The sequence below is a fragment of the Theropithecus gelada genome, chromosome 4, assembly GCF_003255815.1.
Source record: "Theropithecus gelada isolate Dixy chromosome 4, Tgel_1.0, whole genome shotgun sequence".
Lineage (NCBI taxonomy): Eukaryota > Metazoa > Chordata > Mammalia > Primates > Cercopithecidae > Theropithecus > Theropithecus gelada.
In genome coordinates, this window is record NC_037671.1 from 2027075 (window position 1) to 2039565 (window position 12491).

At 41.5% G+C, this 12491-nt stretch overlaps 1 long non-coding RNA gene across 1 annotated transcript in view; it reads right to left on the minus strand.

Moving 5' to 3' along the window:
- Window positions 1–944: 944 nt before the first annotated feature.
- The window catches only part of LOC112622211, a 36650-nt gene continuing 25103 nt past the window's right edge, over window positions 945–12491 (minus strand). Inside the window, exons 2-4 of the long non-coding RNA XR_003118959.1 lie at window positions 6105–6220; window positions 4433–4920; window positions 945–2561 (exon numbers count right to left, since the gene is read on the minus strand). This is a non-coding gene — a long non-coding RNA (uncharacterized LOC112622211). The remainder of the gene's footprint in view (window positions 2562–4432; window positions 4921–6104; window positions 6221–12491) is intronic.

A 12491-nucleotide genomic window follows, 5' to 3' on the forward strand; every position in this document is an offset into this window, starting at 1 on the left:
CTTGGAATGTCTTTCTTTCATTTTCTTCATCCACTCAAATGGTACACATCCCTCAGGTTCCATGCAAAGTTCCATCTCATTCATGAAACTCCCTGGTTTGGGGAGTTTCTGGCCTATGAACTTCAGCAAACTATTTCTCTGCATTTCATTTGGCATTTGAGGAGGGACTGGTCTCTGACGTCTCTTGGTATGCCTCACAGAGTCAGTAAAGTGTTCCCAGACCTATGGGTACCACCCCATATTGTTAGCTCTTTGAGGATACACACTAGATTATACTTTTCTGGTTCTCCACCCTGAGCACCCAAAAGGCAGATGATAGGTACATCTCGGCTCCAAAAAGACTGCTGAACATGGAATGAATTAATGTCACACAGAAACTGACCTGGTGACCAGTCTGGGCCAGTTCACTCACATGACTGTAGGGGCTGGCAAGTACATAATTTTCAGGTTAGACTGGCAGGCTGGAGATCCAGGGAAGAGCTGACGCTGCAGCCTGAGGTCATAGGTAGCAGTGTTGCTGGGTTGCTGCACATTCTTTACTGTTAGATTTAGAAAAACTGTCAATTTATCATTATCCTAATATTGTCAAAAATTTAGATAGCCTATTTGCTTTTGTTCTTATTGTTGGTGTGTTGTTATTCCTGTGAAAATCATAATTGTGCAGTGTTTTGATATCTATGAATTCAAAAACTTAAACAGAATATTAGGAACAGTAATAATAAAGTGACAAGCTTTGGATACCTTTTTGTTTCTGAATATTGTAAACATGAATCTTCTGGATCTCAGAGGGAACAAGGAAGCAATGACATTAATAATGAATCATAATCTGGAACACCTGATATTGTACAAAAAGCATAACAACTGGAAATGCCTTTGCAACTGCATAAGTTAGTTCAAGGAAACAATTAATTTGCATTTCTAAAATTTAAAAAATCCCCAATAACTTTTGACAAAACTCACAGATGGCTTATTATTGCTAGTAATGTCAATACTGGATGCAAATCATGCTCAAAAGCTGTGTGAATAGCCAAAAGTGCTAAGCACATTCTGTCAGTGCTCATAATTCAAGGAAAACATTAGCAAAATTCAAAGAGAAAAACTTGAAAAATATTAAGAACAGCTTTGTACAATAAAGTATTTGAAAAAAGCAACACACTGGAAAAATGCCATCAGATGTTAGTATACAGTTTAGCCAAATGTGTAATTAAATACAGCATGTTACATCATTAAGTAGAAGCTTTTAAACAATTATACATAGTGCATTTTATCACAGTATAGATTAATGGTTCTGCTGGTTGCAAACCATATTCTACATAATAAGACAACTTTTGGAAAATTTATTAATCCAAGCAATAAATCATTATCAGTGAAGTGTCAACCATTTCACACAATGTATTTTAGTTCCTTAAATACTAAACATAAGACTTACAGGAAAATGGGTTTTTGTTGATCTTAGGAACTCAAACATACCAACCTTACTCATCAGTGCTCAAGAAAAATAGCTTTAATGTGAGATAGCTGTATGATGGTACAGATAGGGCCAGTATATGCAATGAAGAAAGTTCAGGGTTTCACCAAAATTTTAGCAAAATTTCAGAGTTTAAAAATCTAGAATATTATCGCAGAAGTCACATGACTGTCTCACATTTACTCTTCCTCGTGTCCTGATCCTGCTGACTTGTCCACATGGGCAACTAGGAAGCTGGCACAACTGTACTTCTTTGTTCACTTTGGTCACCACCATTAGCTCTGCTGTTGGGCTGCCCATGTGTAGGCAGATTTCATGAAAGTATCAGGTTCCCTAAGCAACATGAACTGGGAGGCTCAGAGAGGGGAGATTTCCTTAGTCACTGACTTACTGAGGGATTGACTCAAGATTCCCAGGCACTAGACAAAAGTAGTCGGGAAAGGAATCATTTCCTGATTGCCTGTTGGGGAAAAAAGAAACTATTCTTTGGATAGAACCGTCTGGATGGACTCTTAACACAGTAAAGTGAAGGCAGTGCATTCTTCTTCTCAGAAGGACGGCAGATGGAGCACCATGCATCCCCACAGAGGGGCTGTCCTGCGGTCCTTACAGGAGTTGCCAAGCTCCCAGAATCTCCTCCTGCTGCTATCCCCACCCTGCCTGAAAGAGGTGAGGAGGATGATAGGGAGGGAGGCAAACAGGCTCGGGATAAGAGGAGTGAGTGCCCTGGTAAAACCAATTACTTAGTTAAACCTTTGGCCAAAACTCTAGGAAGGGAGGCACAAAATGGAACAGTGTTTTTTTGTTTGTTTGTTTGTTTTGCTTCTCTAGGTAAAGGTTTAACTTCAGCATGGGTAAAACTATTCTTTCCTTCTTTTTTCTCTCCCAGAGTTCTCACCACCTCCTCCCAGGCTAAACCCTTCATGTTGCAGGAGACAGAGAATCCCAGGTAAGACCTGGACTTTTTCTCCCCGCTCCCTTCCTTCCTTTTTTTTACCGTGTGTGTTCAGGATAAATTATCTTGGTTTTGTTTCTGGAGGGAAAAGGGCCGAGGCCCTGACTTGAATCTCAATCACATTTCTGCACACAGTACCTGAAGAGACAGAATAGCAGAGGGGTGGGAACAATTAACATTGCTCTATGGGCTTTAGAATGGAGAAAACATAATGCCCACTCTTTTTTCTTTTACCCAAATCCAACTTCAGTTTTCTCTCCAACTCTCTAAAACCACCACCAATCCTATTATCATATCATGTGTAGCTACTTGGGGGGTGGTGAAAGGCTGAGTGTGAATCATGTTCAGATAGCAGGGTGTTAAACGAAATAGTTTCTCACATCAATGCCCGAAGTCATCCTTGGTCACAATAAAAGAGAATAGAGAGAAAAAAGTATGATTATTGTATTAGATAGTGGGGTTGCAGGGTTTTGTTTTGTTTTTTTTTTTAATTATTTTGTTATGATGATGTCAATTTTTTAAGAAATAAAAGAATGGAAAAAGTTGACTTGGGATTTCATAATGCAAAGAAAAAAGCAAAACAAAAAACAATAAAAAGCAAACAAAATAAAAATTTATATGTAATACCAAATTTAATCCCTTCGTAACTCTGTGAAGTGGGTCAGTACTGATGGGTCAGCTTAACTAACAGATATTAGGAATAGATGCAAAAATAACCAGCCATGATCGCATAGCTTGTGGAACCCAAGTTCTCTGACACTCAGCCCAGTGTTCCACGTACAATGGCAACCTAAGCGAGGAGGGGGCCTCAGAGATGAGGTGGTCGACCCTTGCAATGTCGATATTCTCCAGCTTTCTCAGAGCAAGTGGCTGAATCTCTTTCGTGACAGACAACTCACCACCTACCAAAGCAGCCCATTTTATTAAGTCTAATTTTTAAAAAAAGATCCTTATGATGAGCACAATTCTGTCTCTCTCATACTCTATGGAAACGACCAATTTCTAACCTCTATGTCACCAAGAGTAAGTATAAATCTTCACATAATAGCCCTCCAAATATTTGAAATCTCTATAGTCGTAGCCAGGTATATTGCATCAAAATAAATGGCTATTTTCTGCAGGAGGGTTGGTCCAAATGTCCTAGCCCACCATTACTAGAAACAAGAAGTCCTCCCTATTTTTTGAATAACTATATTTATTTGCTCAAATCATACTTATTAGGGGCCTGCTATCTGCCATGCAGTGGGGATGCAGCAATACACATGTCAAATAGACATGCATTTGGAGTGTGGAAGTGGGTGCCCACCCTAGTCGGGAAGCATCTCAGGATGTCCTCCTTGAGGAGATGACATGTCAACTGAGCCCAGAGAACAACAGGAGTTAACAGGGAAGAGTATTTCCCAGAGGGAGAAGCTGGAGGCAGCTGTAGTGAGGTGCTGATGGGTTCTGGCCACCACCTGGACCACCTAGATTTCATGTTTCTCCACCCCCACTTAGTTGTGTGACCCTGGACAAGTTTCTCACCCACTGCATGCTTTAGAACCCTCACTGTGAAACAGGAGATATGACAGGAATGTTGTGAGGATTGTTTGAGTGAATACATATGAAGGACTTAGGACAAGCCTGGCACATTGTTAATGCTCAATCAATGTTTGCTCTCGCGACTGGAGGGAAACAAGGTAGCAGGCAGGAGCGGGGAGTGTGCAGACAGTTCCTGCTTAGCCTTTTAAGTCATTCACGGCCCAGCACTGTAACCAGAGAAGTGAGGATGAGACTTCCACTTTGAGAAAGGCCTCTCTGGCCGCAGCATGTAGAGGAATGGGAGGGGATTAGAATGTGTGTGCATGGACTAGGTGGGAGGTAACTGCAGGGCCAGCACCTATGGCACAGATTATCTCTCTTCATCCTGAACCCCTCCCTCTTCCCGTCTTGAATCCTTTTCCCATTCCTGACAACATCCTCCACCTGTCAGAAGTCACAGGTGTTAAGGAAGAGATTTCTGAGCACACTTTGGACAGAAGTCATGATGATGGGGCCCATGACTAGGAACCTGCTGGGAGAGGTGGCCTGCAGTGTGTCTGGAGTACACGGGGGACCCTGGGAGCATCTTCTGTGGCCGTGGCCCAGGCAGGCCTGCATCACTTGGTGCTGTACCACTATCAGATCCACCACGGGAGCCATGTGCTGTCCATTCCACAAGGAGCTCTTTCAACAGGGAGACGTCAGGCCCAACTGGATTCTAGCCACCTTGGTCTCCAGTCTCCTACTCTCAAGCCCATGAGTGACAATCCAGCACAGGAAATTTGGTTCTGTGAGCAGCATCTATTGGCAGGATGACCAGCAATTCTTGTGTGTGGTTTGCAAAGATCTTACGGAGCACAAATGTTACGTAGTGCTGCAGAAGAACAATGCTAGGTTCCACAGGTAGTCTGTCCTTTTGTTGTCTTGTCTACACCACAGAACCTTTGGTCGACTTGCCTTATTATTGGTTTCAGTCCTATTACAAAACAACAACAACAACAAATTATTGTATTCTAAACACAGTTCTAAATGCAACAATAGTTTATCTTTTAATCCTGTATTATACAGTTTACAATTACTTGCAAATGCATAGTACCTCACTCCAAAAAACCTCAGGCATCCAGGCATCACAATTTCTCTCTCTGCATGACACATAAACTTCCATGTCACTAGAGGATTTCACAATCCATATACAAATCCCCTGAAGACTTCTAGGTGTAAAGGAAGCATCACTGGACACAACACTGAAAATGGCAATAGGCCAGGCATGGTGGCTCATGCCTGTAATCCCAGAACTTTGGGAGGCTGAGGCGGGAGGATCACCTGAGGTCAGGAGTTTGAGACTAGCCTGGCCAACATGGTGAAACCCCATTTCTACTAAAAATACAAAAATTAGGTGTGGTAGTGCATGCCTGTAGTCCCAGCTACCAGGGATGATGAGGCAGGAGAACTGCTTGAACCCTGGAGGCAGAGGTTGCAGTGAGCCAAGATCGCACCACTGCATTCCAGCCTGGGCAACAGAGTGAGACTCTGTCTCAAAAAAAAAACAGGCAACAAAAGCCCTGGATAGATAAGGTTTTTTTTTTGTTTTTTTTTTAGGTGAGCTATAACATCTGGGCAAATAAAAACACTATGTTATTCCTAGAAAAATGATATAAATCTAACTTAACCTTGTCAACATGGGGATTCATTATGTTATTCAGCAAACTAAAGGAACAGTAAGAATGTAACTGCATCTCAGGTACAATTGGAACCAGGGATTTGAATGCAACTAAGACTCCCCACCTTTTATTTTCTCTTCTCTAGATTAGCCCAATTTTTTACACATTTCCTGTATGAACTATAACTATAGCCATTTCTAGATTAATATCTCTTGTCAGCAAAGCAAGACAGAGTTATTCTCTGGTCATGAAGAAGAGAATTCCAGAAAAGAGCTCTGAGTCAAAGGCCAAAATCCTGGCATATCTGGTGCTGTGCAGAGCTGAGAGACTGGCTGAAGAGTGTGTCAGCAGTAAGCTATCCTAGGCATAGGGCCTGACCTAGAAATCAAAAACCCTAATGTAGCAGTATTGCATCATCTATAGCCTAGATTATGCTGCAATGATATACAACTCCCATATCTCACTGGTATAAACCAAAAAGGTTTCTTTTTCATGCTACCTGTTCATCAGGAGTTGCTGAGGGGGTCACTTGGAGTCACTTGGAGATCCAGGCTTGCCAAGCAGCCACTGTTTTCAGCACCAGCTATTGCCCTGCTAGTGGGCAAAGAGGGAGCTCTGGAAGAACATAAACCAGCAGTTAAATTCCCAGTCCAGAAGAAATACACATCACCCTCATTACAGGGCACAGATGATGACAATAATGACCTCTCAGGCTGAAGGACCCTTCAACTCTGAGAGAGGATATCTAGTGGTCACTCAGTTGCTATCCTGTCTTTCCCTCAGGTGGAAGTGGGTGCGGTTTCCAACACCCCTAGCTATGTCCCCTGTCCGTGACAAAATCTTTGTAATCAAAAGTTTGAAGTATTTTGGAGTTCACAAGGGTATTTGTTTGCTGTTAAGACTCTTGCTCTCACTTCTACCTGACAAGAGAGAATTTGTATAGACTATTAGACATGTGACTATTTTTTTAAAGCACTAGGTATTTGGGGCAGGTCAACATGTTTCCCTATCAGAAATCACTCATAGATATGTTCTTTGAGGTCATGAATTCTATGAAATAAAAATAAATAAAGTTATTGAGCCTCTCTTGGATGCCAGCACCATGCTCAGTACTTTCCTTTTTTTCAGTATACTCACATTACTGATTATCCTTCATTTTAGTTATGATCAAAGCAAGAGTTGAAGGAATGTCCTTGGTTTAAGGCTACACCCTAGGAGGCAGAGTCAGAATTTAAATCCAGCTTTCTTTCATTTGAAAGACTGTGCTCTGTGCTGGACCACACTGTACAGTTTTTAAAGTGATCTAACAACGACAGCATCCATCAGTGAACTTTGAGTTTACCAAACAGGAAATTGCTTTTAATGGGTTCATCTAATGGCAGGGCTAGCTCAAGGCGAAATTTTTTGCCTCCTCTCCCTCTTTTTCATTCGATACGATTCTGCTCTATCATCCAGGCTGGACTGCAGTGGCATGGTCACAGCTCACTGCAGCCTCAAACCCCTGGCTCAAGTGATCCTCCCTCCTCATCTTCCCAAGTACCTGGGACTATGGGCACATGCCAACACACCTGCTGTTTAAAATTTTTTGTAAGGATGGGGTCTATGTTCCCTAAGGTGGTCTCAAACTCCTGGCCTCAAGCAATCCTCCTGCCTCAATCTTCTGAAGTGCTGGGATTATAGGTATGAGCCACCATGCCCAGTCCCCTTCTCCCTCATTAAAAATATATTTTTAAATTTTTTTTCACTATTCAACTTCTATTTTAGGTTCAAGGAGTAGATGTGTAGGTTTGTTATATAGGTAAACTACAATGCCATGGGGGTTTTGTATACAGATAATTTTGTCGCCCAGGTCATCAGCATAATACCCAAAAGGTAGTTTTTCAGTCTTTACCCTCCTTTCGCCCTCCACCCTCAGGTAGGTCCTGGTGTCTATTGCTCCCTTATGTCCATGTGTACTCAATGTTTAGCTCCCATTTAAAAGTGACAACATACAGTATTTGGTTTTCTGTTCCTGCATTAATTGTCTTAAGATAATGGCCTCCAGCTCCATCCATGTTGCTGCAAAGGACATTATCTCATTCTTTATAGTTGTGTAGTATTCTATTCCATGGTGTATACACACATTTTCTTTCTTTTTTTCTTTTTTTTTTTTGAGACGGAGTCTCACCCTGTCGCCCAGGCTGGAGTGCAATGGCATGATTTTGGCTAACTGCAACCTCTGCTTCCTAGGTTCAAACGATTATCTTGCCTTGAGTAGCTGGGATTATAGGCACCCGCCACCATGCCCAGCTAATTTTTGTATTTTTAGTAGAGACAAGGTTTCACCATGTTGGCCAGGCTGGTCTCAAACTCCTGACCTCGCCGAACTCCACCCGCCTCGGTCTCCCAAAGTGCTAGGATTACAGGCGTGAGCCACCACGCCTGGGCTTCTAGGTTGATTCCATATCTTTGCCATTGTGAATAGTGCCACAGTAAACATATATGTGCATGTGTCTTTATGTAGAACTATTTATATTCCTTTGGGTATAGTAAAGGGATTGCTGGGTTAAACGATAGTTTTAAGTTATCTGAGAAATTTCCAGACTGCTTTCCACAATGGCTGAACTAATTTACATTCCTATTTGCAGTGTATAAGCATTCTCTTTTCTCCACAACCTCACCAGCATCAGTTAGTTTTTGACTTTTTTAATAATAGCCTTTCTGACTGGTGTGAGATGGTATCTCATTGTGGTTTTGGTTTGCATTCCCCTAATTAGTGATATTAAGCATTTTTTTTCTTATGTTTCTTTTGAAAAGTGTTCATGTCCTTTGCCCATTTTTTAATGGAGTTCCTTTTTGCTTACTAAGTTCCTTATAGATTCTGGTTATTAAACCTTTGTCAGATGCACAGTTTGCAGATATTTTCTCTCATTCTGTAGGCTGTTTACTCTGTTGACAGTTTCATTTTCTGTGCAGAAGCTCTTTAGTTTAATTAAGGCTTACTTGGCAATTTTTGGTTTTGTTGCAGTTGCTTTTGGAGTCTTCATCATGAAGTCTTTGCCAGGGCTGATGTTCAAAATGGTACTTGCTAGGTTTTCTTCTAGTATTTTCATAGTTTTAGGTTTTACATTTAAGCCTTTAATCCACTTTGAGTTGATTTTTATATATGGTAAAAGATAGGGGTTCAGTTTCATTCTTTTGCCTATGGCTATCCAGTTATCCCAGCACCATTTATTGAATAGGGAGTTCTTTCCCCATTGCTTGTTATTGTCAATTTTGTTGAACATCAGATGGTTTTAGGTATGTGGCTTTACTTCTGAGTTCTCTAACCTGTTCCATTAGTCTATGTGTCCGTTTCTGTACCAGTGCCATGCTGTCTTGCTTACTGTAACCTTATAATTTGAAGACAGGTAGTGTGATGCCTCCAGCTTTGTTCTTTTTGCTTAGGATTGCTTTGGCTATTTGAGCTCCTTCTTGGTTCCATATGAATTTTTGAATGTTTTTTTCCTAACTCTGTGAAAAATGTCATTAGCAGTTTGAAAAGAGTAACACTGAATGTGTAAATTGCTTTGACCAGTATGGCGGTTTTAACGATATTAATTCTTCCTATCCAGGAGCATGGAATATTTTTTCCATTTGTTTGTGTAATCTGATTTCTTTGTGCAGTGTCTTGTAAAATTCTCGTTGTAGAGATCGTTCACCTCTTTGGTTGGCTGTATTCCTAGGTATTTTATTCTTCTTGAGGCTACTGTGAATGAAACTGCATTCTTCACATGGTTCTCTGTTTAGATGTTACTGGTGTATAGAAATGCTACAGATTTTTGTAAACTGATTTTGTATCCTGAAACTCTGCTGACGTTCTTTTTCAGGTCTAGAAGCCCTCAGGAAGAGACCATGGAGTTTTCTAGGTATAGAATCATTATCTGTGAAGAGAGATAATTTGACTTCCTCCCCTCCTATCTGGATGCCTTTTCTTTCTTTCTCTCACCTGACTGCTCTGAATAGAACTTCCAGTACTATGTTGAATACGAGTAGTGAGACTGGGCATCCTTGTCTTGTTCCAGTTCCTAAATAGAATGCTTCTAGCTTTTGCCAATTCAATATTATATTGGCTTTGGGTTTGTCAGAGATGGCTCTTATTATTTTGAGGACTGTAACTTCAAACCTAGTTTGTTGAGGGTTTTTAACATGAATGAATGTTGAATTTTACCAAAAGCCTTTTCTGCATCTACATGTGGTTTTTGTTTTCAGTTCTCTTTATGTGATGAATCACATTTATTGATTTGGGTAGGTTGAGCAACTCTGCATTCCAGGGATAAAGCCTGCTTGATCATGATGGATTAGCTTTTTGGTGTGCTGCTGGATTTCATTTGGTAGTATTTTGTTGAGGATTTTTGCACATATGTTCATCAGGGTTATTGGTCTGAAGTTCTTTTCTTCTGTTGTGTCTCTGCCAGGTTCTGGTATCGGAATGATGCTGGCCTCATAGAGTGAGTTAGGGAGGTGTCCCTCTTTCTCAATGTTTTTGGAATAGCTTCAGTAGGAATGATACCAGCTCCTCTTTACATGTCTGGTAGAATTTGGCTCTGAATCCATCTGGTCCAGGACTTTTTCTGGTTAGTAGGCTTTTTATTACTGACTCAATTTTTGGAACTTGTTATTGGTCTGTTCGGGGTTTCAATTTCTGGTTCAATCTTGGGAGGTTGTATGTTCCCAGGAATTTATCCATTCTTCTGGGTTTTCTAGTTTGTGTGCATAGAGGTGTTCATAATAGTCTCCAAGCGTTTTTTGTATTTTCGTGTGGTCAGTGACAACGTCCCCTTTTGTCCGGAGCTGCACGCCCCGGCCATAGCGAATAATAATTGACGATTAAAAACGCCTGAGCTTTGTTCATTTCCACCTTGCACCTCCTCCCTATCTTTGCCTTTTCCCCTGTATTAATACCTCATAAAAGATGGCGCTCTTCCTGCTTCTTCTTCACCCATTTTTCCCGCGCCCGCGAAAATTGCTACCTGACAGCGCAGGCGCCACATGACGTTCGATCAGAGAAACCAATACCTACTTGGTCACACCCACCGTGATGAGATCATCTCTGCCTCTGGCCCAATCCCTTCCCCTCCAAGTGTATATAGGGCACTGCATTACCGCCATTAAAGAGAGACTTGATCAGAGCACTGTCTTGTCTTCATTTCTCGTATCTCTTGTCCCCCAAATTCCCACCCCCTCTTCCAGGGCCTGCAGTGACGATCCCGCGGGCCGGGATACCCTTTGTCATTCCTGATTGTGTTTATTTGGATTTTCTCCCCCCTCTGTTTATTAGTCTAGTTAGTGGCCTATTAACTTTATTTATTCTTTCAAAGAACCAACTTTTGCTTTCTTTGATCTTTTGTATGGTTTTTCTCATCTCCATTTTGTTCAGTTCAGCTCTGATTTTGGGTATTCTCTTCTGCTGGCTTTGGGGTTGGTTTGCTCTTGTTTACTTAGTTCCTCTACATGTGATGTTAGGTTGAGATCTATCTTTTTGATGTGGGCATTTAGCACTATTGTTTTCCCTTAACACTGCTTTAGCTGTGTCCCAAAGATTCTGGTATGTTTTTATCTTTGTTTTCATTAGTTGTAAATAATTACTTGATTTCTGCCTTAATTTCTTTTTGTTTACCCAAAAGTCATTCAGGAGTAGATTAATTTCCACTTAATTATATGGTTTTGAGAGATCTTCTTGGTGTTTATTTTTATGGCACTGTGACCCAGGAGTGTGGTTGGTATTTCAGGTTTTGTTTTTGTTTTTTGAGATGAGTCTCACTCTGTCAACCAGGCTGGAGTGCAATGGCATGATCTCAGCTCATTGCAACCTCCTCCTCCCAGGTTCAAGTAATTCTCATGACTCAGCCTCCCGAGTAGCTGGGATTACAGGCACATGCCACCATGCTTGGCTAAGTTTTATACTTTTCAGTAGAGATGGGTTTTCACCATGTTGGCCAGGCTGGTCTCGAACTCTTGACCTCAAGTGATTTGCCCACCTCAGCCTTCCAAAGTGTTGGGATTACACGTGTGAGCCACCACACTCGGCTGGTATTTCAGGTTTCTTGAATTTGTTGAGAACTGCCTTCTGGCCAAGAAAGCAATTGTGGTCAGTTTTAAGAGTATGTACCACCATGAGCAGCTGAGAAGAATGTATATTCTGTTTTTGTTGGATACAGAGTGCTGTTTCTGGTTTTCCATTTGCTTGATAGATCTTTCTCCATCCCCTTACTTTGAGGCTATTGGTGTCTCTGCACATGAGATGGGTCTCTTGAAGACATACAGTTGGGTCTTGCTGCTTTGTCCGACTTGCCACTCTCTGCCTACTAATTGAGGCATTTAGCTCATTTACATTCAAGGTCAATATTGATAGGTGCAGATGTGATCCTATCATCATGTTGTTAGTTGGCTGCTACGTAGACTTCATTGTTCATTTGCCTTATAGTGTCAGTGGTCTATGTACTCAACTGTATTTTTATGACGGCCAGTATTGGTCTGTACATCTCAGGGTGGCTTAAAGCACTAGGAGAAAGCATGCAGAACAGCCCAAGGTGAAGCTCATTTGGCAGCTGAGAGTGAGTTCACCCCTTGTACTCTAAAATGAGGAGGTGCTCTTTTCTTCCCACTCTAATTAAAAAAGACTGAGAAACCCTTCAGCACTTCACCGCCCCCTCCCCCCCACCCCCATCCCCGCTACCGCCACCAACTTTGTGGTAGGTTCCTGGCACTTGAGCTCTCCACAGGCCCAGGAGAAAACAGCTTTCTTGAGGTCCTAAGGATACCTGATAATCATTCTCAGAGTTAATGGAATCTTCTGTATTTTCTGTGGATTTTGATTATCAACTTTTTTTTCTAACTTCTATGAGATTAGAGAATTGAAAGGCTG